The sequence below is a fragment of the Calonectris borealis genome, chromosome 2 (assembly GCF_964195595.1).
Source record: "Calonectris borealis chromosome 2, bCalBor7.hap1.2, whole genome shotgun sequence".
Lineage (NCBI taxonomy): Eukaryota > Metazoa > Chordata > Aves > Procellariiformes > Procellariidae > Calonectris > Calonectris borealis.
Genome location: NC_134313.1, coordinates 29,588,377 through 29,612,565, shown reverse-complemented (window position 1 = coordinate 29,612,565; position 24,189 = coordinate 29,588,377).

Sequence of the window (24,189 nt, the reverse complement as noted above, 5' to 3'; positions counted from 1 at the left end):
GGGTTAATCCAAAACAGAAAGAGTATAGGCCACTATACAACATATCTGTGAAAAAATAAACATCCTAATTTTAGGAAATAGAGTGTGAGGGATTTCTGAGAGAGATAAGGAAAGTCCTACCTAGAATATCATGTCTAAGTTATTCATGACCAAGAAAGCTCAATTTAAACTAGTCTAAAGGAGGGAAGATCTGTAGGTAGATGGAAAACCTACCTTATACTAGAAGACCAAAATAATTTAAGTTCACTTTAGTAAGTGAAGGCTAAGAAGCAATGTGACTCATCTCCAGGAACAGAAAAAGCAGTAAATGCATGCATATAAGCTAATCAACACTTGATGGAAGCCCAAAATTAGAACCATCAAAGGAATGACTTTCTAAAATATTCTTACAATATAAGAAACTTTACTAGTTTAAAGATGCAGCTAAATAAGTGGTTGAAAAAACTTTATAACATATAGATACTTATAATAGCAGGGGATTGGATGCAGTGAGCAGGCCTTTGATTTTGTGTTTGTTGTACATTAAGGAAAGGTTGGGAAACCAGCTTACTAAGGTGAAACTGACTTTGAAAGAAACTGAAAGTGTTGAAAAACAACACTTGCAGTCCATTTGTGAAATTATCTTAATGGAATACCTCTTAACATTTGTAATATCCTTTCAGTATAAAATGAATAGGTCTTGATTACTTACTCTAATTTCCTGTGTAAGGCTGTCTTAAGTTTCTGAGAGCATGATATCATAGAATCACAGAATCATAGGATGGTTTAGGTTGGAAGGGATCTTTAAAGATTATCTAGTCCAACCCTCCTGCCATGGGCAGGGACATTTTTCACTAGATCAGGTCCCTGCATTTCAATAAAGATATGGTCCAATTAGAGAAGGATCAGAAGAAATCAATGACATTTTCTGGGGTGAAGAATGACCAAAATCACAAACTGAAGAACTGGATTTAGTTGTTCCAGAAAAAAAGAATACTGACAAGAGTCTTGCAAGTTTTCTTGAGATACAGAAAGAAGAGGGGATTATCTGTTCTCCATTTTCCATGATGGATAGGTTATGACGTAATGGACTGAAATCTTCTTTACTAACGTTGAGGACATAATTTTTAATGGTAAAAATAGTTGAATGCTGGGATAAACTGGCCTGGAGGGCTGCAGAATCTCCATTACTGGGATATCTTCAAGAACAGGAGCAAAAACATCTGTCACAAATGACACAACTATAAACAATCCTGGTTTTAGATAAGGAAATGTACGAGATGACAAACCTGAGTTTTTATGACTCTTCAGAACCAACATTACTTTCTTTATCTCCACTCCCAGACTTGGAGGTGTACATTTTAAAACATGTTTTCATGTTAGTATTCACCAGAGTAGATATTTCCAAATATTATCTGATAATAATAAATATATAATAATAATATAATCTGATAAGTAGTTTTCAATTGCAAGATACTTTTTCCTGTATTATGCTAAAGAACGAAACAAAAAATTGAATAAATGTAAGCTTACTATACCTTCCCATTTTATATGAGATTATTTTAGATACAGTTTACAAAAGAAAACACTAAATATTTAGAATTATCACAAAAAGTTAGCAATGGCAGGCTGTCCTTGTTCATTGAAATTGGTGATCTCATGTAATCTCACTATCTCCTATCCTTCCTTCTGTTCATGACATTATTGTTAAAGTTTTTCACAAGTATCTTAGACTATAAAATTGTATATGAGAGCTACAAACATTGAAGAGGTAATTACATGAGTTTCAAGTTATTTAGAGGGACACTAATACAGCAATTATTACTGGAATAATAGTAGTTCCATATATTCCCTTTCAAGTGTTGGGAAAACACCAAATACATTTGTCCTGGTGTCTCAAGAGATAAAGTAATTTTTGTCTTGCTTAAGAAGAAGTAAAAAATATTTTTTTAATGTTCACCTTAATCCTATTTGCCATTGTGTTACAATTATCTGAGCTTTTTAAAAAGGGAATGTACTTTGATGTATTAAAGGCAGCAATTATCAACCTACGTGACATTTGTTAGATGTCAGACATGGTTTATTTTGTCTCTGAAAGTATACCCAGTAAAACGAAACATTCAGTAAGTCAATCAATGCACTTACTCAATTGTCCTTGAGTCTAACCAGAAAAATGAAATGCAATCATGGAAGTTACAGTATGCGTCTGATGCTCTCAGCCTAGGATAAATCATTTTTTCGTATTATTTCCTACGATGTTTCATATCTGAAATATATAACTTGGTATCTTTGGTTCATTTTTCTTTATTATTCTAGTCCTCTGACTTCAGACAGTAATATTCGTTCACATATCTATAAGAGGCTAATCTGTCCATGTGTGCTTTTGGCAAAATAAGCCTAAACAGATGAACGGATTTTTGCAAGTGAGTTGTTAATCGACACTTTATAACTGGAGACATTACTTATTGGGTAAAAAGTCTGAAACGGCTTGTCTCTTTGATGTGCTAAGACCAAACAGTACCAAAAGTGCTTATAGCTAATTAAAATAAAGTAGTGCTCTTCCCATTACAGAGATTTCTCTACTTCTCTCATATTTTTTTTAAGTCCAGAGCACTGAATTGAATAGAAAGACTCCCATTGTTGGAAGGGAGATTGTTCAGGGTCTTGTAAATTGATATATTCTTTAAAATGTTCCTTTTTCTTTGTTGTGTCCTTTGAAGTGTCAGTCCATGCAGACTACTTAGCTCAAGTATTTCGCTTTTCAACATTTAATCTTTCTGCCCAGATACTTCTTTTTTTTATCCTCCTTTGAATTTTTCTTTCACATCTTGAATTCATAGCTTCATTCACTTTAAAAGAAGCCCAAAGCAGCCTTGGACTAGACCATATCTATTGTTTGACTTTCAGTCCAGTTTTCGAAATGCATTTGTTTTACTTGACTCTCAGTCCCAAGTCTCCTACCCATCTCCATACCAATTTTTTGTACCACTTTTTTTTTTTTTTTAAGTTTCTCTAGTAGTCCAAATTAGACTGAAAATTCTTCAGAGTTAAAATTCTATTAAATCTTTTTTTAAAACGTGCTTACCTGAAGGCTGATGCTGTGGGAGGATTTGGGGAGTTAGCCTTTTGTGTTACAGTATAACAAATACTAAACTGAATGCTTATTTTCTATGAATGAAATTCATGACAGGGGTGAGCACCTCCAGAGCAATCTATGAGCAACACAAGACTCTCTGAAGTCCTCAACAAAACAGCTGAGGGAATGGGTAAGCACTTACACAGCTGCTTTTCTTTGGTGTAAATCTCATTTTCACTTGCACAAAATTCTATAAATTATGATTTTACTTTATCCTCTGCATAGATATATTGATGTAATTAATGACAACTACATCTATTTCAGTGTCAATGTAAAAGACAAATAGGCATCACAAAATTCCCTAAGATGCAGAAAGGAGAATTAATTTACCCTTAGTTTACCTGTAAGATTATTCCAATGCAGATTCTGGTTAAGGCATATAGTAACTTTTTGTGTCGCTGTAGCAGCCTGAGTCATGGTTTTACTAAACAATTTCCAGTGTAAATGGTCCTAAATTCAACAGTTAAAATGTGCCAGTCACTAAAATACAAGGTCATAGTCCTGTTATCATATTTTATCTGTACTTCTTTGGCTATCAGCCTCATTTCAATAAATTATCACACTTACAACCTACCTTCAAGATATCTCTCTGAGTTAAACTGTCCCATGTGGCAGATGATGCATGTTGGAAACCTCTCTGGAGGTTTAGTCCAATTAATCATGGAGCTAATGCAGAATGTGGCTATTTGCTTAATAAGTTGCATGTCATACAGCGCTCATATGCACCAGTGCTCTGTAATTTGCACTGACTATCAGCAGGTTGCTGTGTGGAATTCAGGATGTTGTTTTTAACTTCAGTAATTCTAAATCATTCCTGCGTGGAAGAGAGAGCTAATAGTGTCAACTCTTGTTTTTCTCTGAGAAGGTGGTCTGAGTCATGAATTAATTGTGCCATTGGTGCAGAACCAAACAAGTGGGGTTCAATCCCACTAACTCAAGTTGGCATTTGTATTAATGTTGGTCACAAGCTTTCTGGTCAGCTCAGAACAAGTTTGTGTCTGCCCATAGACTGTTATGTACTATATTACACCAACATAATATCACCTGTGGGCTGAAAAATTCGTTGGCAATCAGCAATTCCAGTCACCAAAAAGAAAATGGTTTGTTTTAGAAGAGACAAAGCTGAAATGTGGAAGCACTGGAACTTGAACCATGCTGAAGGGGAGGGAGTGTTACCGACCCTTCCCGTGGAAGGCAACTTGCTGGTTTTCTCTGTGAGACCTAGTGCCTGCCGCAAGGTTAATTTCTGATATTTAAAGGCTGACAAGTTCTGTGTTTAATGTGTAAGGGCTTTCACAGTGTCTTTAGTCTTGTGAAAAACAAGACTGCATTGTTAGACCAGAACTGAAAGCATGTCTTGAACTGACTGTGGCTCTGACTGCGGCTTACCAACACAAAAAATTACTGCACAGGAAGCAGTTACTGTGTAACAGGGTGGAGTGTCCAGGATGTAATTTAGAAAATCTAAATTAGGTTCTTGCTTTGCATGATTCCCTTGAAAAGCCGACCAGTCTCCACTAACTATAAAGTCTTAAGGAGACTGGATTGGGACAGCTGAATACTGTTTTATGAATAATCTTCTAGCTCTGTCTGTGAGCACCTTCTGTGACCCACTGGAGTGAGGGGTGCCAACCTGTAGTGAAGCTGCAGAGCTGAATTAGCACAGGAGTAAGTCCAGACTCCCAGGCGTGCAGTCAGAGCACAGCCCCACACTGACAAGGCTGCACAACCTGGGAGTCAGAGCTGACTGGTGCCTTGCTGGGGATGTGTGCGGGTGGTTGAACTCTATGACTGTCCCTGACTCTGTAGCCGTGCCCTTATTGCATGTCAGGAGCGTCTTCACATACTGCCTTCCATGACAGGAACTTCGCTGTACAATCAAACTCACAATTAACAAGAGATGGGAAAAGTGGATGTCAAGCATATCCTGGAAATTTCTTTATCTTCAGAAACCGTGTGAGGCCAAAGGGAAAGAAAGAAAATTATTTATTTCAATGATGCTCTCTTGCTTGTATCTCTGTCTAAAGGTGCACCACTAAATGTGTGTATCCTTTAAACTGCATCAACAAAATAATACTGCAGTACTTTCACAAGTTCAGAAGCCATGAATTTGGAAAAAAACAATGATATTAAAAAACTTTGCAAAAATATTTTTATTAATCTACCATGTCACTTCAAATTTCATGAAATTATATTTTATATAACATCATATATAGTACTTAGATGCGCTGTGTCAACATTAAGTATATACTATGTTGCAATATCAAGAAAAGATTGTTATACTGTTCTGTTTCTTAGATGTATGGCAAAGGTATAAGGAAGCAACCTGAAATTGATAAATAGAAGTTTTGTTCTGATGCTTACTGAATACTGGAGACTTTGAACACCAGTTGTCTGATCCAGTATCACTTTTTAATGGGTTTTTTGTTTGCTACTATATATTTGTCTTCAAGGAACCACATAAGCTTCGTGGTAACTGATCACTATTTGCTCCTTCTTTTAAAGCATATTTAAATTTTTTATTAAAAAGTTATATCCCATTTTACAAAGTCTGGTTATGACATGCAAAATTAATGCCAAAGGCCAACATTTAATTATGATGTGCTGCTAGCAACTTCTCTGATGTTCTATGGGAAACTAGTTTGATGTTCATGTCTTAACATTTTTTATGTTCTAGTTCCTTGTATTTCAGAATAAACTTTATTTGTTTAAAAAAATAGTTTGTGTTGTTGTTAATATTCTTGAACTTCTGTCTATAAAATATAGTAGCTTATTTAATGCTGTTTATACTCCTTAATCTAAGACTTTGTCACGAATGAGTAGTTTAGAGGTCACTTAAAGAATCACCATCAAAGGTATTAGCAGAAAGCTATTTTAATAGAGATTTATAAAGGTGCGACCTGACAGAATTTGATGGCAAGGTTCACTCTATTACTTATTACACAGATGAAACATATAAAGGAAAATCATCTAGGGGTTTATATCTTAGGGACTATATGTGTTTAGCAGCAGTTTAGGGTTCATTCACAGTTTAACACTAAATTATCAACTAATCATTAACAAGCTTTAGTAGCACTTAATGATTAACTAATTTAATATTTACAAAATAAGTGTTAGTAGAGTCTACCATAATCACGACTTAATTACAGATTATGCTTACTATTAGTCCACGCATACAGACAGACAGAAATATATATATATATATATATGTACAGAAGGTATATCTGTTAAAAATTCGCCTCGATTTCAGTGAAGAAATATTCACGTCGAATGTCTAGGCATTCTTTCTCAACGGGCGAAGGGTTGAGCTTCAAGGAGTGAAGGGGTTCAGCCCAGGTCCCTGTGGTGACAGTCCTCCGAATATCACAGACTCGAAAGGTTGCGAGCGCTGAGAGGTGTCCCACTTAGAGGGAGATGCTGAGCGCAGTCCGCTGCAGTCCAGGAGAGCTCAAAGGGTCTCACTTAGGACAACCATTTATAGGTTCACAAGATGATTGGCTTTAGTCATCCATAAATTTCCATCCTGGCCATGGTCCCAGGTGGTAATTACTAAAAATTCTCAAGGTTTCAGTGTTGTTCTACTTGACATCTGGGCCAGGCAGTACATTCCCAGCTCAGCTATGCAGAGTTTCTGATATGGTCAAGGAGTGCTGAACCGCTAGACTCGGTACACCAAGGCCGAGGTTTCATGGGAATTTCTGAGATCAACAAGCGGCCTGGGAGAGGGGGGGAGGAAATGCACCATCACAGACTTTTAGCGATGTGATTAACAGTATTCCATATTCATCTTCCAGAGGATGTTATGATAAATGCTTTATCATCACAGATGACTCTTAGGTTAATGTCTGATTCAATATCACAAGAGAGCAGATTTAGTGTATCTGAACTAACATATCAGAAAGATTTCCCAAAATGAGTCAAACATAAATCCTGCAACATTATTTGCTACCCGTTCTGAAAGTAAATCACAATTACAAAATTTTATGACAATCACTATTCACGGGGCTCTACTGCAGTGTAGTATATTTTAAAAGGGGTAGCAATTTCCTTTTAAATAATATTTCTGTTCAAATGGATCTGTGCTGGCTTTAAAATCTTATCTCTTCCAGAGCTGCAGGGAAAAAGTCAGGACATTTATATCATTAGAATCTGCACTCTCATCTTCTCACAGAGCTCAGAACATTCTGCTTCCTGAAGAGACCAAGATTTCAAAATATTATAGTCATGAGTTGTTATTGTTTAATACAAAATTATTTTAGGTCAGTTTAGACATTTAGGAGTCCCCTGAAGCTATGAAAAATTAGGGTTGTGGCAAGTAAAACAAATAATAAAGATGAAAATACAAAAAAAAAAAGGAGAATTCCAAAAAAATGTGTCTATGTATAAAACATTTGAAAGGTATGTGTTCTGCATGCACAGAAAACAAGTGCAAAGTTATAAGGCTTTTATTGACACTTTTTTTGGAAGATTTGCATAGCTTGTAGCTTATCCACCCCAAAACTTCTGTTTGTAAGATTTTACTACATGCAGTGCTATCTTGTATTCTCTAGCCATGAATCATAAAAGGCATCGAGATAAAAGTGACAAATTGCTAAGTCACATGGAAACTATATTCCTCATTTCTCTTTGCTCACCTCATTTTCAGTCTGCTAGTTTGTCTATCTCGGCTTAAACTTCCAACATTTCTCAGCTCTGAAAATCTTCAAACAGCTCCCACTTTTGTCTCTTTGAGCAGGGTGTTGTAAAAACCAACATTCTTCTTGAACAAACGTGGAATTTCTCTATGTATACTTAGCCACAAACTTGAGCTTTCCCAAAGTCCAGAGTAGACAGTACTTGTTCCAGGAACATTTCCTTTTTACCACTAATTTAAAAGCAGTTGAACTGTGGATACTTGTACAGGTTCAGATTTGTCATAGATAATATCTGAAAGTTACCCATTTTTATCCTCATTCTTTTTCATGTTAGTATCTATGTAAATGCAAGTTACATATGCATGGTGGTAGAAATATTAATTTAACCATGGCTTTCAGTCATTTCTATGTATCTTACTTTGCTTTGTGGCACAGCTGTTAGACTCGGTGTGAAAGAGTTATATTATGATGTTGCATTGCAAGAAACACTCCAACTACTAACTCTGTCCTCCATTTTTCAAGTCATGAATTTTATGAAGGTGCTGGATTCAGAATGACTGATTTTACAACCTAAAAGGTAGAAGATCAAATTCTTTTTATGGCAGGAAAACATCTAAAATGAGATATTTTACAGACCTCTTGTTCTGTTTGTGTTGGAAGCTGAGGTATTTGCTGTTTGTTCAAACTGTTTTGCTTTTTAACTAGCACAGGGTATTCATTCAAACACCAGGATTTAGATATATCCCAGCTCATAAATGGTTCCTTACATTTATTTCAGAGCAAGTTAACAAATTTTCAGAAAAATGACTTGTGTTCATCTTGAGAATCTTAGTATAGATAAGGTGATAAAATTTCAGTTATTATTGCCACATTGAACTTCATAAATGGCACTTAAGTACATAAACTTGTTCTAAGTCTTGTAGGTGATAAAAGTGAAATTCAGCTTGGAAAAAAAAAAAAAACAGAAATAAATTTTCTCCTATGTAATCTTGTTTTCTTTATGGAAAAAGATGTTACCATATTTGGAAACTCCACATAAAACTGGTGGATTTATGTGGGCTTTAGATGATATATAGGCCTGTAACTTTGTATGCAGAGGTGAATTTCCCTCTGTGGTAAAGTAATAATGTCTCCCATGTCAGCTTGGAATGTGCCTAGCACAGCAAGGACTTGATTCTGATTAATGACTGCAATTTTATTTGTTTCATTTTATTCTTACTCCTAATCAAATTATATAAATACATTCTACTGTTCTCTTCTGAATCACAGAAGATGATCCGCATCAAATGAAATATGTTTTCTTCTCATAACCATTATCTCAAGTAGAATTGGTTAACAGGTGCTTTCAGACTATTAATGTAAACAAATAATATTTGGCTTAATTTCCAAAATGTGTTGATGGATCTGTGTACTCTATCGTCTAGTGAATGGAGTATTTCAATAAAGTTTCTCTCTTTTCTAGGATATACAGATATACTCTCATGTTTGTTTTTCTAATATTCTTCCATCTTTATGATACACAGAGTGTGACCATTTCAATTATTCTGTATCAAAGAAAAAAATTTCATATGTAAACTGGTAAGGCATATGAGTTAGAGTGGTTTCCACATTTTCTCCTCTAACAATAGTGCCATTCTCCCTCTTCACAATGAGGGTATGATCTTGGCAGAGAGCATCTGGCAGGTTCATTAAATCAATGGCAAATCTGTAGGGGACAGGCTGTGCTGGCATAGGGTGCCAACACTCTTTGTATAATTCCATGCAATGAATGTTTGTGTTTCATCTCTCTTGATGTCAGCCTTTCTGTAAAGACAAAGAGGAAGAGGAGACTGATCTCAAGCATGTCTGAGGGAGAGCTGCAGGATACAGAAGGGAAAAGAAAACAAGAAGGTGATCACAGCAAGGGCCTGAGAACCTTCAGCTCAAACAGAGAAATGGCAGAAAGGAACAAGGATCAGGCAGCCAGACCACAGAGGTGGCAGAAGACCACAGAGAAATAAGCAAAGTTTGCTGCAGCCCAAAATGTCTCTGAGCTAGTTCAAACCAAGACCATATGCAAGGACATTCTTTCAAGGAAGAATTGTTTATAGACTTTTTATTGCTATGCAGAGATAGTCATTCTAAATTTTCTCTCCTTTAAAGTTTATACTCCAATGAAACCTGCCTTTTCCAGTTTAATAGCCAATATTACAGCTTCTCTAGAAGAGCTTACACAAAGGGCAAACTCTAGGCATATCCAATTCAAAGATTTGGCCAATTCAATGTTCCATCACATTCAACTAGCTTTGAATGTTCATACATATTATGATATCAAAAACTGTCCAGCTTCATTAGTGTACTACACCACTGAAGTTAATGAGAGGAACAGAGGATACGGTCATAGACAGAGTTCAGCAAAGCCAAGCTTGTTCTCCTCTGGAATCCAGGCTAACTCTAATGTGATTGGCTTGGATGTCTCTGTGTAGTTCTTCACTATCCTATACAGTTATAGGTTTAGTAAATGGACAAATTGTACAGGCTATACAGTCAGAAAGGTCATACAGCAAATCAAAGCAGGCTGTGAAGTATAACATAAGAAATTATGTCTTTACTGGTATTATTAAAATATGTTTAAGTAGATTTCCTCTATTGCCTTAAGGTCCTTTAGAGGTTCCCTGTCCAGACTTTTTCAGGGTTAAATACCTGACTTAATTTGAGAATAAAAGGATACCAGTCATTAAACAAAATCATTGGACTCAATATAAAGGTGAACCCCGTGTAGCTGTGTAAGAACTTTATCCCATTCCCTATATCTGTATTCTCTGTCTGAATGAAAATATTTATCATCTCCTTCAGTCTGGAGCACAGCAGCTCATTCACCATCCTAATTCTAGCCTGAGAGAATTGAAACTCAAGGGCAGACAGAGCCCTGTTGGAAACATCTGAATAAGTTCCTAATGTATGGTTGTTATCAAAGCACTCCCATTTTGCCATCCTCAGAAAATTTTATGTTTTGTAGATGGATGGCAGCCTGTTTTGTTTGGTTTTTGGTTTTTGGTTTTTTTTTTTTCATTTCCCAACTTCTGTAATTAGTATTTAATCTTATTGGTGTTTCCAAGTACTCTCTCCAGGATCGTGGTACCAGTAATATTGGCTATATGGAAAAAATAAATTTACTTATCAGAAAAGTATTCAGGTAGAGATAAGAATTCAGTGCAGCTGAAGGAAAGAGGGGGATAACTGAATACTGGAGTGTCTTGGATTTGGGACAGATACAGACACATGCATCCATAAAGATTTGGATGAGATGAATAGTATCAGGCTGTTTCACCTTCTCTCAAAACAGGAGGCATATACAGCATCCTTCCTTCACAGAGGTGAGATGGGGAAAACCTCTGCGACTCTACCAGACAGGACCCATCTGCCTTGGGTCTGTTCGGGGATACAGGGGCACCTGCCACCGGGAGAGCTCCTAGGGAAGTCTGACACTCGCCCAAGAGGCTGCCAGGGTTGCTCTCCCAATTTGTGGCACTACTGATTTCTGGAGGGACTTCCAGTCTTCTCTTTCCCCTTAGCACATAATTTCTACTTCCAAGATTTAAATTTTCTGCAGTTTATATGATAGTTGATTATTGTTTCTTTTTACCTCATCCTTTATATATCTTCCAAAATATTAATTATCTGTAAGTTATTCAATAGCCTTCTGTTTGCAAATAGTCGATCTAACAAATATTTTATGAAAAATAGATCAATGAGTCTTTCTTTTCCAGTAATTTTTTCTTTCACCTAAAGTATATGTAAAACTCCCAAAAATGATGTAAGCGCTTAATGGCTAAAATTATGTTGATGTTCAATGAAATGTAAAAAACCCAAATTCCTGCATCATTTTTGAAATGGAATTTCAGCTTCCAAACCATGTAGCTATTTTTGAAAATGTTAACTTTTCTCTTTCTAATCATTTTCTCTGTAATTATGTTCTTTAGTTTCTTTAAGGAGGTACATTTAAGTCTGACTAAATTAGTAGAACCAAGACATTGAAGTTTATGTCTTTGCTTTTTCGAATTACACATGACAAAACCAGGAAAATGTGCTATTAAAAAAGTAGAAAGAATTGAAAAATACAAATATAAATTTTAAGGATATGTTACAAGCTTCTACTTCAGAAATTCAAATGCAGTCTATACCAGATATTGTTCTTTGGGTTAAAAAAAATAAAAATCCATTCTGCCTGGAGTATAATTGAAAATATATTAAAAGCAAGGGTTTTTGTGGGGTTCAGCAAGACTTGAAATGAACTAACTCACATGCCTGGTAAAGCACCAAACTCAGACTTTCTTTCATGTACAAGTTCTTTCATGCTAAATGTCTCCCTGATAGCAGCACTGGCAAATTCTGCCTTGCATGCATTCACACTATTTTTACAGATCAAGGTGGAAGGCATGAACAGAAATCTCAGCTACCACATTGTTTTTGAGAAATGTATCCCATACTCAACCTTCTCCATGTATTTCATTAAATCTTAATAAATACTGTTATTTGCTACTCCATACATTTCTGGAAAAAAATTTAATTGTATAAACAATTCCACAAAGAAATCTAATTCTCAGCTCAGGAGGAGCAATTGTTGTCCTTCAAAAATTTTTCATATTTTAGTATTTTTATCTTAGAACATAGGGCTAATCGTTTTTCACAGAAGGTTAGTGCTCATCCAATTTCATGGGGTTATTGGTTCATATCACAGATGTAAAAAGTGCAAGTGTTGGTTATTTCATCTTTTCTAAAAATACAGACTACTGTAGGACAGAGTAATGGCATTTGGCTTATCTCTCAGGCACAAATATAACTTGGAGACCACTGGTGCATTTTAGGAAAGTAGTACCAATTTCTCATGTAAAACGCCAATCTCATTACAACACTCTCTCAGCTGCAGTATTAGTACCAACTGCTAATATTCTTTCCTTTCAATAAATAAAATGCATATGCAACATTACTGAAGTTTTTCTAGCTATTGGTGGGTCACCTGAGGCCAGCTTCTAGTCTCTGAGCCCAGGGGAGATAAGATTCAGCACAAGAAGGATTCTTAGGTTTTAGTAGATAGCTTGAGGTCAAGTTTATCATATCCTACAGATCTTTTGTTTTTCATCAGATATTCAGATAGGGACTGGGGGTGAGATTAACTTCTGCTTAATTTAACTGTCTAAAAATAAGGTGCTGAGTCTGAACAAGTCAGTTGCCTTGATTTCTTCTAACTATTGGAGAGGGAGGTTTGGGAATTTCAGTCTAGTTTTACGCTGAAGTTAATTTTAACATGACCCTCAAGTATTTTAAAGCTGAATGGAAAACTAATTTGTAGGTCCAGCTGCAAAAGATCTCTTTTTTTAGTGTTTAAGTTTCACTGATACTTCAGTGATGATAGCATACAGATATAGACCCATATAGTTAAAGATATCTGGAAATGAGTGCAAAGAATTTGGGTTCTGCTGCTATAAAATACCCTCAGAAAACCAACAGAGAGTTCCATGATCCTCAGACCAAAAAGAATTCAATAAATCTGTATAAAATAATACTATGATACATATGATATGTATGAATTAGTTTATGAGTGACAGGAATAGAGTGGATGTTTCTCAGAGTACACTGTCCTCAACAAAAAAAAATATTTATAATAATTACAGATTAGTTCTTCCAAGTCAGACTATAGTGAGGCCACTGCATAACAGCAGCCACTACACAGAGCACTGCTTTCTGCCAGTCCTTGGTAGCCTGGCAGGCAGGCCAAAGACTTCGTGGACATGAGCAACGAATATACGTCCCTGGATGCTGGTCCTGCCTAAGCAAGCTCAAAGCAGCATTAGCAGGAGCTTCAAAAAAAATCTTTCAAGACATTAGTCTGATACTTATCAGAAACTCCCAATTCATTTAAAAATTAGGCTTATTTACAAAAGTCTACACTTTGTAAAAGTAACCCAATTAATCCTGGGCTGTAGATTCATACCCACAGGACATGTGAATCCATTTCCATGGCATTAGTTGCTGAGGAACTGCTAATATTTCATTCAGATGTTGAGAGCAAATGTGTCAATCCTGTCTGTCACTGGTAGGAAATGAGTAGAGATAAGTTTTTGTTTTGGGGTGTCTTTTTTCCTTAGCAATTGGACTTCTTTCAGCTTTTCTGTCACACTACAACCCTAAATATTTTTGCTTAACAATAACCAGGATGCTCAATATGATTCATTACTGGGAGTTGAGCAAAACTGAGTTTTTCCAATAGTTCATGCAGCTAAAGATCACCTTCTACTCTGATAATATGCAATGAGACCGAAGAGAGGAGAAATTACTGCAGCACTCTGAACTCTGTACGAAGAAGTCATAATTCAAAGGAGCAGGGATATACAGTTATTTCTTTCAAACTGAATGGTTAGTCAAAATCTGTGGTCCTGTGAACTATTTTGGTTAGAAGAAAAGATAATGATGAAGCCAGGTTACTTTGATACAATCCTATTCTTATTTACATGAGGAATGGGAAACACTGCTTCACACTGCACTTGAGTATATCAAGCAATATAAAATGGTCAACGTAACCTCAAAATTCTTTCACATGAGTTCTCTCTCAGCTCTTTCAAAAAAGCTTTTTTTTGGCTCTTTTTTCTGGTTGTGTTTTTTTTTTTTTCCCCTTCTCTGTACTATTGCTGTGATTTGTCTTACTGCTTTTCTCTCTCATATATTTAGCTATACTAAAATAATAGCCTACCCCAAAAAGGGCATCACTTGTGATTTTTTGATTTGCCAGGTGCTTTATGATAGGAGCCTTACTTGATACTGCAAGGCTCTAGTCAGGTCACCTTGCAAATGTAATTATACTGCATTATCAGCATTACACTGAGATGCATACTGTATATATTTATATAAACTTTATATACTATATACAATTTAACTCAGTGATCAGTATTTGTAAATACTTTGAGCTGTCATAAAAGGGCAGACTCATGTTATTTTCATCTGACGCTTATATGAAGTAGGCCAATCATAGTCTATATAATCAGGACACCAGCACAAAATTTAAATAAGTATTCATTCTTAACACATGTATAATCACTGCTAGAATGAAGATCTCATGATTTTCAACAAAACCAGCACTTGGAATAATAATAATTTGTTGGTAAGGAATGCAAAATTGAGTGCAGATAGATAGAAATGCTACCAGCATAGTAACATAGCATCAGTATACAGACAAATGTAATGGGCTCAGTATTGACCCATTCATACGAAAGAAAAGTGAAAAATATCTGAAATCAGAAGGAGCTGTTTCAGTGAATATTACAGCAGCAGATGCACAAGCATTACTGCCGTCTGCAAAACAGATTCAGCAATGCTCATTAAGGTGTAGTCTTGATTTGATTTGATTGATCTAGTGCTTATCCTTTTAGGCATGTGTTCATTTCCATAGTACCTAGCAGGCAAGAGCAGCACAAGCCAGAGAGATTCGACAGCCTAATATTAATAATAATTTAATGCTTACATGAAGCATGTTCTATATTCAAAGAACTGTACAAATATTAACCAACTAATACAAACTAATGTTATTCCTTTACTATCTCATGATATTAATGAAGCATATTACTTATTCTTTATCTACTCTTTCATGTTTTTAGCTCTTTGCATTTGACCATTTTATGGTAAACTCTAGAGATCAATTTGTACAGCTCAGAAAGATGCATACATGCATAATACATTTTACAAACTCCTCCTTAAACAATGTCTGCTTCAGAATGTAGACAAGAGGTCTTAAAATGAGGCATGCCATAAAGATTCCATTTTTCTGATACTGTGAGTTAAGTATTGATGGAACCGAAAGGATTTCAGGCAAAATTAGAGCTGGTCAGAATTTTCCTGAGACTAATTTACTGTCAGAAAAATGGCAATCTCTCGAAAATCTTCAAAGGTCCAGTCCAGCTCCTCTGTGGAGGGAAAGCCCTGAGACAGGGCTCAAGAGCATCCAGCTCTGAGTAGCCCAGTAGGTTTATGGGTCCAGTTTAGCAAATTCTCTCTGGGCCAAGGGTTGGACCTGAAAAGGTGCCTTTCCAAATTTCTCAACATGGACCTGACAACTTCTGAATCCTTGAAACTCTGAGCATTTTATACTTTTATTTTAGCCTCCAAGTATGCCCATGAGCCACTGTCCCTGACTGTTCACACTTCCTGCATGCTAATTCACGATCTGGCTTCTGAATCCAGGATAAGCCATCTACATCTGCTCATGGGGAAATCTGGAGATAAAAGAAGTGGAAGAGAGTTACTTGTACCCAAGCGCTACCCCGTAGTCAGAGCCAACAGGTGCAGGGAGTTGAAGCTGAGTTGAGTTTCAGCACAGTACTAGCAGCACCTGTGAAATTTTTTTTGACATCTGGACTTTGATCTCAACTGGGACAGCCAAAATTTGTCCATTCCTACATCTCAGAAATCCTGGAGAAAAGAGACTGAATCAGGAATTTTGGAACTTGGGCTCTTAGATGGAATTTCAGGTCTAAAAGAACTATTCTATGTTATAATTTCGAAAGAAATGTTTTTTGTTTTGGTTTGGTTTTTTTTAAGTTTGTCTGAAGATTTGAGATTTCTGTTTTTTCATACTGAAGCACAGTATTTATGTCCAAAATTTCAGGTTATTGAAAGAGAAGAACTCTGGCTTCCAAGAAGATTTAAATAAAATCCAGTAAGCTTCATGGAAAAGATTTTCTTTCCCTTGATTCAGCCTTTAGCCAAGTTTTGAGGACAGTGATGGGGGAGCAAAGGGGTTTTTTGAGGTGATGTTATAGATCAGGTTGTTAAATCATTGTGTTGAACAGTTGTGGAAAAGTAATAATGACTAGTTTATTGACTTTGTGTTTTGAAGATGGAAATATGATAGGAGTCCTATGCTTTATCTTTTATGTAAGGTTTCCAGTAGTTTCACTATTGGCTGTAGTGTCCTGGACACTTTCTAGTTTGCCTAAATAATTGCATTCTGCCTACTTACATTTTTGTCTACAATTTCAACTGCATATGTTATTTATCATTTCCTGTTGTGCAGTGCTACTGTGGCCTACTAATTCTCTCATTTTGATTCAAAGTTTAAGTCATCCCTAGACGTTTGAGTGTCTGAGAGCAGGAGAAGGAAAAATTGTGATTCTCTTTTGGAATTGCTTACAAACCAAATACAGATAAGGAGTATTAAAAGAAGTAGGGAGATGTGGGAGGATGCATACTGATTGTAGTATGCTTAAATGGTTACTCAACTAAGAGCAGGGTAGATTGTGTTGAAGAGTTTCATGGTTTATTTTGCAAATAAACCAAGTAAATAAATAAAGATATTTACATATTCATCTCTTACACAGCCTACCAGATGTAGGCAGCGTTTGGAAGTGTGTGGACAATAAAGGTTTTACCTGACAGGCTAGCTCAAGCATAATCATAGACAAAAGGAAAATTCAGAGGCAATCTTGACAAAAATAGGATTGCAACACTACTGAAATGAGCAGATATTAAAGACTAGGAGTGGTGGATAAATATGAGAAGGTAATAGGGTAAATACATGCATGTTTATATGAGAAAAGATGAAAATATATTTATTTGTTCTGTCAAGACTGGAGAGTATTCTGTGCCAATATTTCCCATAAAATGCAATGACTGTGTATTGAAATGCTGTACATTTTTCAAGCTACTTACCCAAGAATAAAATCTGGATTTAGAAATAGTTAATATTGTGGTGTAATAAGAATGAATCAATGCTGATGGAACAGGGAAAGTCAGCTGTAGCTGGTGGAGGTAACCTATGTCCATACTGAGAACAGCAAGGATTTGTGGTGAACAGTCAGCAATACAACTCTGGGGAGGAGGAGGCTCTGCAATTGATTTTAACTAGTTAGAAGGAAAAAAAGATGTGTGTTTTTGCTTCATTTTCTAGAAAGCTAAGGCTTTGTGCACTGTTATTTTATCACTGTGAATCTTTCACAATTGCTGCTTGCTCTAATTATTGTAGCAAGAAAGCTCTTCCATCAAAAATGGCTCAGAAGTTTCTTCTAGAAGAGACTATGGCTTCCTGCTTAGTAGCAGCGGTATAGTAGCATGGTCCCCATGCCCAAAGGTTTACATAGGCTACCAGATCATTTCCCAATGCAATTGGAGGAATCAGCTCTGCTTTATAAAGCCTAAAGCCTTTTATGCTTAGGACCTGCTCTAGGCTATCGGTCAAGACCATCTGGAACAAGAATGAGAATCTCCCCATGAAATTTGTACCTCATGGTGAGGCAGGCATCGTTATCTCGAGACTTTCTGTCCTCAGTTTAGTCCAACAGAAATCCAGATTCAATGACACCGAGAACAGATTACAAAACTTTCCTCTTCATACTTGCTTTTCCCTAAACAGTGAGCTCAACAGGCTCCTGTGGAAGACCATTCTCTTTATGGCTAGTCCTGGAGAAAGGGTATATATGTAAGCAACACACAGACAAATATTTAAACATATTCCTCTGATTTGATTACTTTTAGAGTGGTTTTTAACTAAACTAATAGAAACTCCCTATGATAAACACACAAGTGAAAAATTAATAGCTGCACAAATTAATTCTGGAAAGCAGAAGCCTAAAAGTCATGCAGACTCTGACTTTGTCCCTGTAAGTGTTTCAGTGAGTCTGTTCCTTTGAGAGTTTTGCTTTACTTTCTTTTTAAACTGTTAAAATAACACCTTTACCTGGGGGCTTGGAGCTTAATTAGGCAGATATTATAAAGGGCTTTTTAAAGGTTAATATAACTGCCAAGCTTTATTACCTATCATTTCATTTTCATTACCAGCTCCAGTTTGCTAGTAATCTTCTTGCACAAGCCTCACAACATATTGCTATTATTGCCACATCTTCACTGTCACCTTAGGAGACCTATAGGTTTATCCAGTATTTCAGACCACAAACTATGGCAAGGAGTCATTATTTCTTGTGTTTGTATAATGCTGAGCAAAACATCACTCAGTTGGCTTATCTGCAGAATCCTCTATAAATATTAAGCACCAACATTATCATAATTATCGTTATTATTATGTTTGTTATTATTACGATTATTATTATTTTGTAATGACATACTTAACATCTGTAAGCCATTACATATCTTGAATTTATGTTATACTGTAATGTAGTATCTCGAACCTACATTATACGCATCCTGAGTATTCTACTTACATTGTGTTTAAAGCTGCATTTAAAGTGTACATTCACTATATCAGAACAAATAAGCATGTGTTGTCAAAATAAAAGCCCATACACCACATTGATGCGTCTATACCTCTGCATTAATTCTCTGGCTATTGTTGACTTTCTGGGGGCACATTTGCATGCTTTCATCAAGCTGGTTGATCCTGTCAGGAAGCAGCAAGAGTGAGCAGCTCTGCTGAGGGAAGGGAGCTGGGAGCTGAGGGTGAGACCAGGCTGGCAGGGTAGTGCCCTGTGCCCTGACGTGGGCACAGTCCCACTGTACTCAAGCTGGGACAGCAGAACAGGTCCAGTGAGGGTAATCCAGTCGAGAGCCCAGGCATCCTCAGACAAACGTGCAGTGGCCAGGCAGGTTGAAGAGAAGGCAGCAAGAGAAGCCAGTGAGGTCAGGTTGGGGTGGGGAGAACCGGGACCAGGCACAGATGTGCCAGTAGGTGGCTCAGGTGAGGAGCTGGGGCAGGGGCTGAGCTGGGACGGGCTCTTGAGCCAAAGGGATGAGGGTGCCTGGATGAGCCCCAGATGAGGGTGCTATTCCCAACTGTGGTGTACTCACTGAGTTTTATGGCTTCTCCTCTCTCTTCCTGACCACTCTAGTTTCCATCATTATCCTCTCCAGCTTCACAGCTCTGATCTCACTGTACTTAGCTATGTCAGGTGCTTTTAACTGTGCTCCTGTCTCCTCTTTAATCATCCCCAAAACCCATAACAACAATCTAAATCTCTCCATGTGGAATTTGATTTCTATCTTTCTCTTCCCTTGTTCTTGCCCTCTTCCTGCCTGACGAAGCGATCAGAAGGATCAGAGGAGAAATCCTAGTTTTTACAGTGCTTGGCATATCTCAACATGTATTTGGGAGACTCAGTTCTGAGCTAGGTGATAAAGTTCATCCTGGACTGATCCCAGTTATGTTATCAGCTGCCTTAGGAAACCTTACTTCACAAGGTAAAGTGGAAAGGAGAAAATTATGCAGAGGAAGGGAACAGCTGGTGCACTCCTACACATGTGTAAGAGCCCAGATGCACAAACTTTTGGACCTGTAATTATAGAAGATTGGCAGCTTTAAGTGCTTGCAAGATTTAGTGTGAATGAGGAGTGGGTGAACCGCATTGTCCTCAGAAATTTGTGTTCATTGTTCATACCATCTTTATAAATACTAAAGATGAGTGGACATGAGTGTAAATATTTTCATCGAAAAGAAGAACATGCATATATAGGTCAGTAAGCAGACGGTGGTTTTGAACTCTTGGCTTTAGCGATAAATTCTCAGCCTGCCTTTTGATTAAAATAAGAAATTATGGGAAGCAAGGGGGACCAGGAAATCACAGCTGCTATTTCCAATGTTACATTTAGTCACCTCTCATAAGTATTGCAGCATCTTGGAACTACAATTTATACTGTGGTATCTTGTATATTTTCTAAGTTCTTGGGGACTTGTTCTTGTGTATGTAAAGGTTAAAAGTTTCTGCTTTAACAAACCTACAAAACACCTTCATGGCATGAACATCCCTCAGATCATAAAGACTCTTTTTCCACGGTTCTTTGATAACTCTTTACTTGAAAGATGTAGCATTTTTTAGTTCAGCCGATTTTTTTTAATCTCATATTTCGACTTGGTATTACTTATTTTTTACTGTTTATTGTACAGGAAGTAGCCTTGATGAGAATTCCAGAAAACTTCAAGTTCTTAAATAGATTTATTGATTTTCAAGTTTTAACTCTCTAGAAGCTATAGCTCTTTGATAGCATATACAGGATTAATACATTAGATGCCAAAAAGTGTAATTTAAAATGTAACAATAGAAACAGCTGTAATTTTCCAGATACACTATGAAAATATCAGATAACTTTTGGATACTATACTAGAAGCTTCTGCTACTAATTAAATCTAAATGTACAACCATTAAGGAAATGAAAAAGCCTTCTGTAATGAATTTAAGTTTCAGAAGACTTTAAAACATTTAAAAATAAAATTAAAATAAAAAACATGATATTACTTAGAAACCAGTCACCACAACTGCTTTAATATTTTTATTTATATGTGAATATTAGATTTTCTTCCAAAGAATCTAAGAATTTCTGTATGGTAATGTCATAAGCCTTTTTAAAGTAAGAAGAAGTAATTAAAATTTAGACACTTAACATGTATCCAGGACTTACTCCATGTTTAAGTGCCCTTCTACAGCTGGATCTCAACAGGCTAAAGCCCCTTTGATTTCTTGCAGCTTTGGCATTTCTTCTGCAACTGTTGATGTCATCAGCCTGTAACACTTAGAAGAGGGAAGCTCCATTTCCAAGTCCACGGAAGAGTGATTATGAATTCAATATGCCAGCAGAGAAATCCAAAGAGAGGTCAAGTATCCTGTATCCCATTAATGTGTGGGATTGCTATAAGTCATCCAGGGTTTTTTTAAGTCATCTCAGTTCAACTTTAGGAGAACTTTCGGACACATCTGTTTTTAGGTTTAAATTTTAAAAAAAAAAACTTCCAAAAAACGATGTTTTTATAAATCACACACAGTAACATCCAGCTTTGAGGGAAACCAGGCTAGCAAAATTCTGTCCATACTGAAACGAGCTGAAAATCTCCACTTATCTTCAGAGTGAAAGTTTTACCAGATTAATCCAGTACCAAAAGCTGAGTTGGAACTGGAGGAAGGAACATTCCAACCTGGCTATCACTGTGAAAGTATTCTTTCAAACCCATTGAAATCAGTGGCAAAATGAATTGATCATAGTGGAACCAAGGCATCTTCTTTGCTCTCTGTAATATCCTTTGTTTTAAAGAAATAAGTTATATTGGGGCATAAGAGCAACAGAGAACTGGAAATCATCTATATAGTCACCATGTCAAGTTACCAAGAAGTTGCATGATACCACATTCATTTCTGACATGGACTAGCCTGTTTCTTTGTACAGTCAGTCCTCTAACATATTAGTATAACTAACAAAAGAATTGGCCTTAATGTTTAGATTCAGAATGCAAAACTGTATAAATAGTTAGAAATTTAGGCTAATCAATACACTTTTTTTTTTCTGAATAAGCTGTGTACTCTACAGACTTGCTAAAATGTTGGACTATATTATTTAAAAATATGTTGTCTGTAGGTTTCCTAGGATGAAACACAACAATGTGCTGTTTCTATTTAAAGCAACAACATCATTCTTGGCATAACCTAAAACCATCACATTAGGTATAGGTCTCTCAGTGAGAGAGAGAGAAAAAGACATTTTCTAGAGAGATTTTAATGCTGAAGGAGGTGATTCACTATTTGTTTCAAAGGCAATATTCCTTTCTATGGCTTTTAGTTACTCCTGTCATTGGAATTTTGAAGATGAAAATAAAATAAAGTGAAGACTGAGAAAAATTGATTGCAGGTCTTGTTCCTACTTTGTGCTGCATTTTACTTTACTGCCAATAAACTTGAGATTCTAATAAATTAATTACCCATTAGACCCAAGATGTGATCTGATTAAAACAAAAATACAGGGCAGGAGAAGAAGGGGGACAATATAGGCAAGAAACAGGTGACATCTCCTGACATGGAGATTCATGATTGATCTTCTAATTGTGCTTTGGCAGATAGATAAAGATGAAAAATGGCATTATCCCAACACAAATGCACACACAACAAGGAAGAACTCCAGAAATTGAACATGGAAAGGGTAAAGCCCTTCAGAAAATCTCCAAAGTCCGTTCAAATCAGTAAGAGTGTCCTGATTGAACTTAACAGGGTTTGGTTCAGGTTTTGACTGAAAGCCCCACCCCAAATGAACATTGCATGCTTAGCTGGAAAAAAACATTATCAGTAGGCCTTGCTTGATATCTATGCTCCATATGACTATTCTTCCAGTGTTTGATAAATAATAGAGAGCATTTTGACCTTGAAAGGGGCCAGGAAAACTTCAGAGAGATAAAGCTCCATCAGTGAACAGTGACTATTAGGTAGTTTGTACTATGGCAATGACTGATTCCCAGATGAATCATCTTGAAATGTACTTTTCAAATCTATTTTCCTGATAGAAATCTTGGTGACCTCAGAAAGGCAATGTTTTTTCTCATATATATTTACATATTATCATTTACATCCTCTTTACTTACAGCTCAACCTACCACTTCTCTTGGAGCATTATTTTAACATTTTTAACTGTAACTGTATGTATGAAATATTAATATGAAATATTACCATGTGTGTGGTTATAGACATGATTTGATATGATAGCCCTAGGAAAAAAAGAAATTTATTTAACTTCTATAAGGACATCAGATTATAACCACTCCCAACTTAGTCTTATGTAGACCAAAATGCAGCAGCTTTACTTCAGCAAATGCTGAAATAGACGAAATAATGTTCTGTATTTAAAAGTCTGCTCAAACCCTCCCTCTACACACTGATATTTCACAATAGAGCTGTTTTATCTATGAAGTAAAATAGGACTATTGTAAAATATGTCATGCCTTCAAAGCAAGTTACAAGTAATAATTCCCATGCTAACTGAATGTTTTCTGTTTTTCCATCAACATAGACAATAAACCATGGAAACAACTACACAAGCAAGAATATAATAAACTCACTCTTTAACAATGGCAACTTGAATGAATAAGCAGGGTTTTCCAGATAATTCATATTTAATGTGAAACCAGTGAGTTTGATATATTTGTCATGTATAAAAGATATCCTTAAATCAACTTTCATTCAATTAGATTGCTTTTCATATAGAGACAATAAGATTTGAGAATCACAGCTAAATTGTCCCATAGGCACATGAACTGAAGTCATGCCCCACTTGAGCATATTATTCGTAAGCAAAGTTTTCTATTTAAGTCTATTTTCCCATAAGAAAGGAATTGCTAGTGTCTCAAATGTTGTAATCAAGTAGGATTTAATCATCTAACTGACATACGAATAACATGTCCAAATTTCAGATCTTGAAAAGCCTCTTTCAGTTACATCGAAGTCCTCAAGGAGACACCTATGTTTTTGACATTACCCCCCCCCCCAAACAGCTATAGTTCAGCTCCGGGCCTCTTAAGAAAGGCAATCTTTACAGCCTTTACTGCACCAAGCAAACCAGCATTTCTTTGTGATTCAGTGTCTGTGCTCCACACACCTTGACTGAAAGTTGGATTTGCTAAACCAGTATTTATTAAGTTGTGGAGTCTGCAGATCACTCAGTCATGACATGCAGGACGGTGCTCTGGTGAATGGCTATAATGTCTTCCCC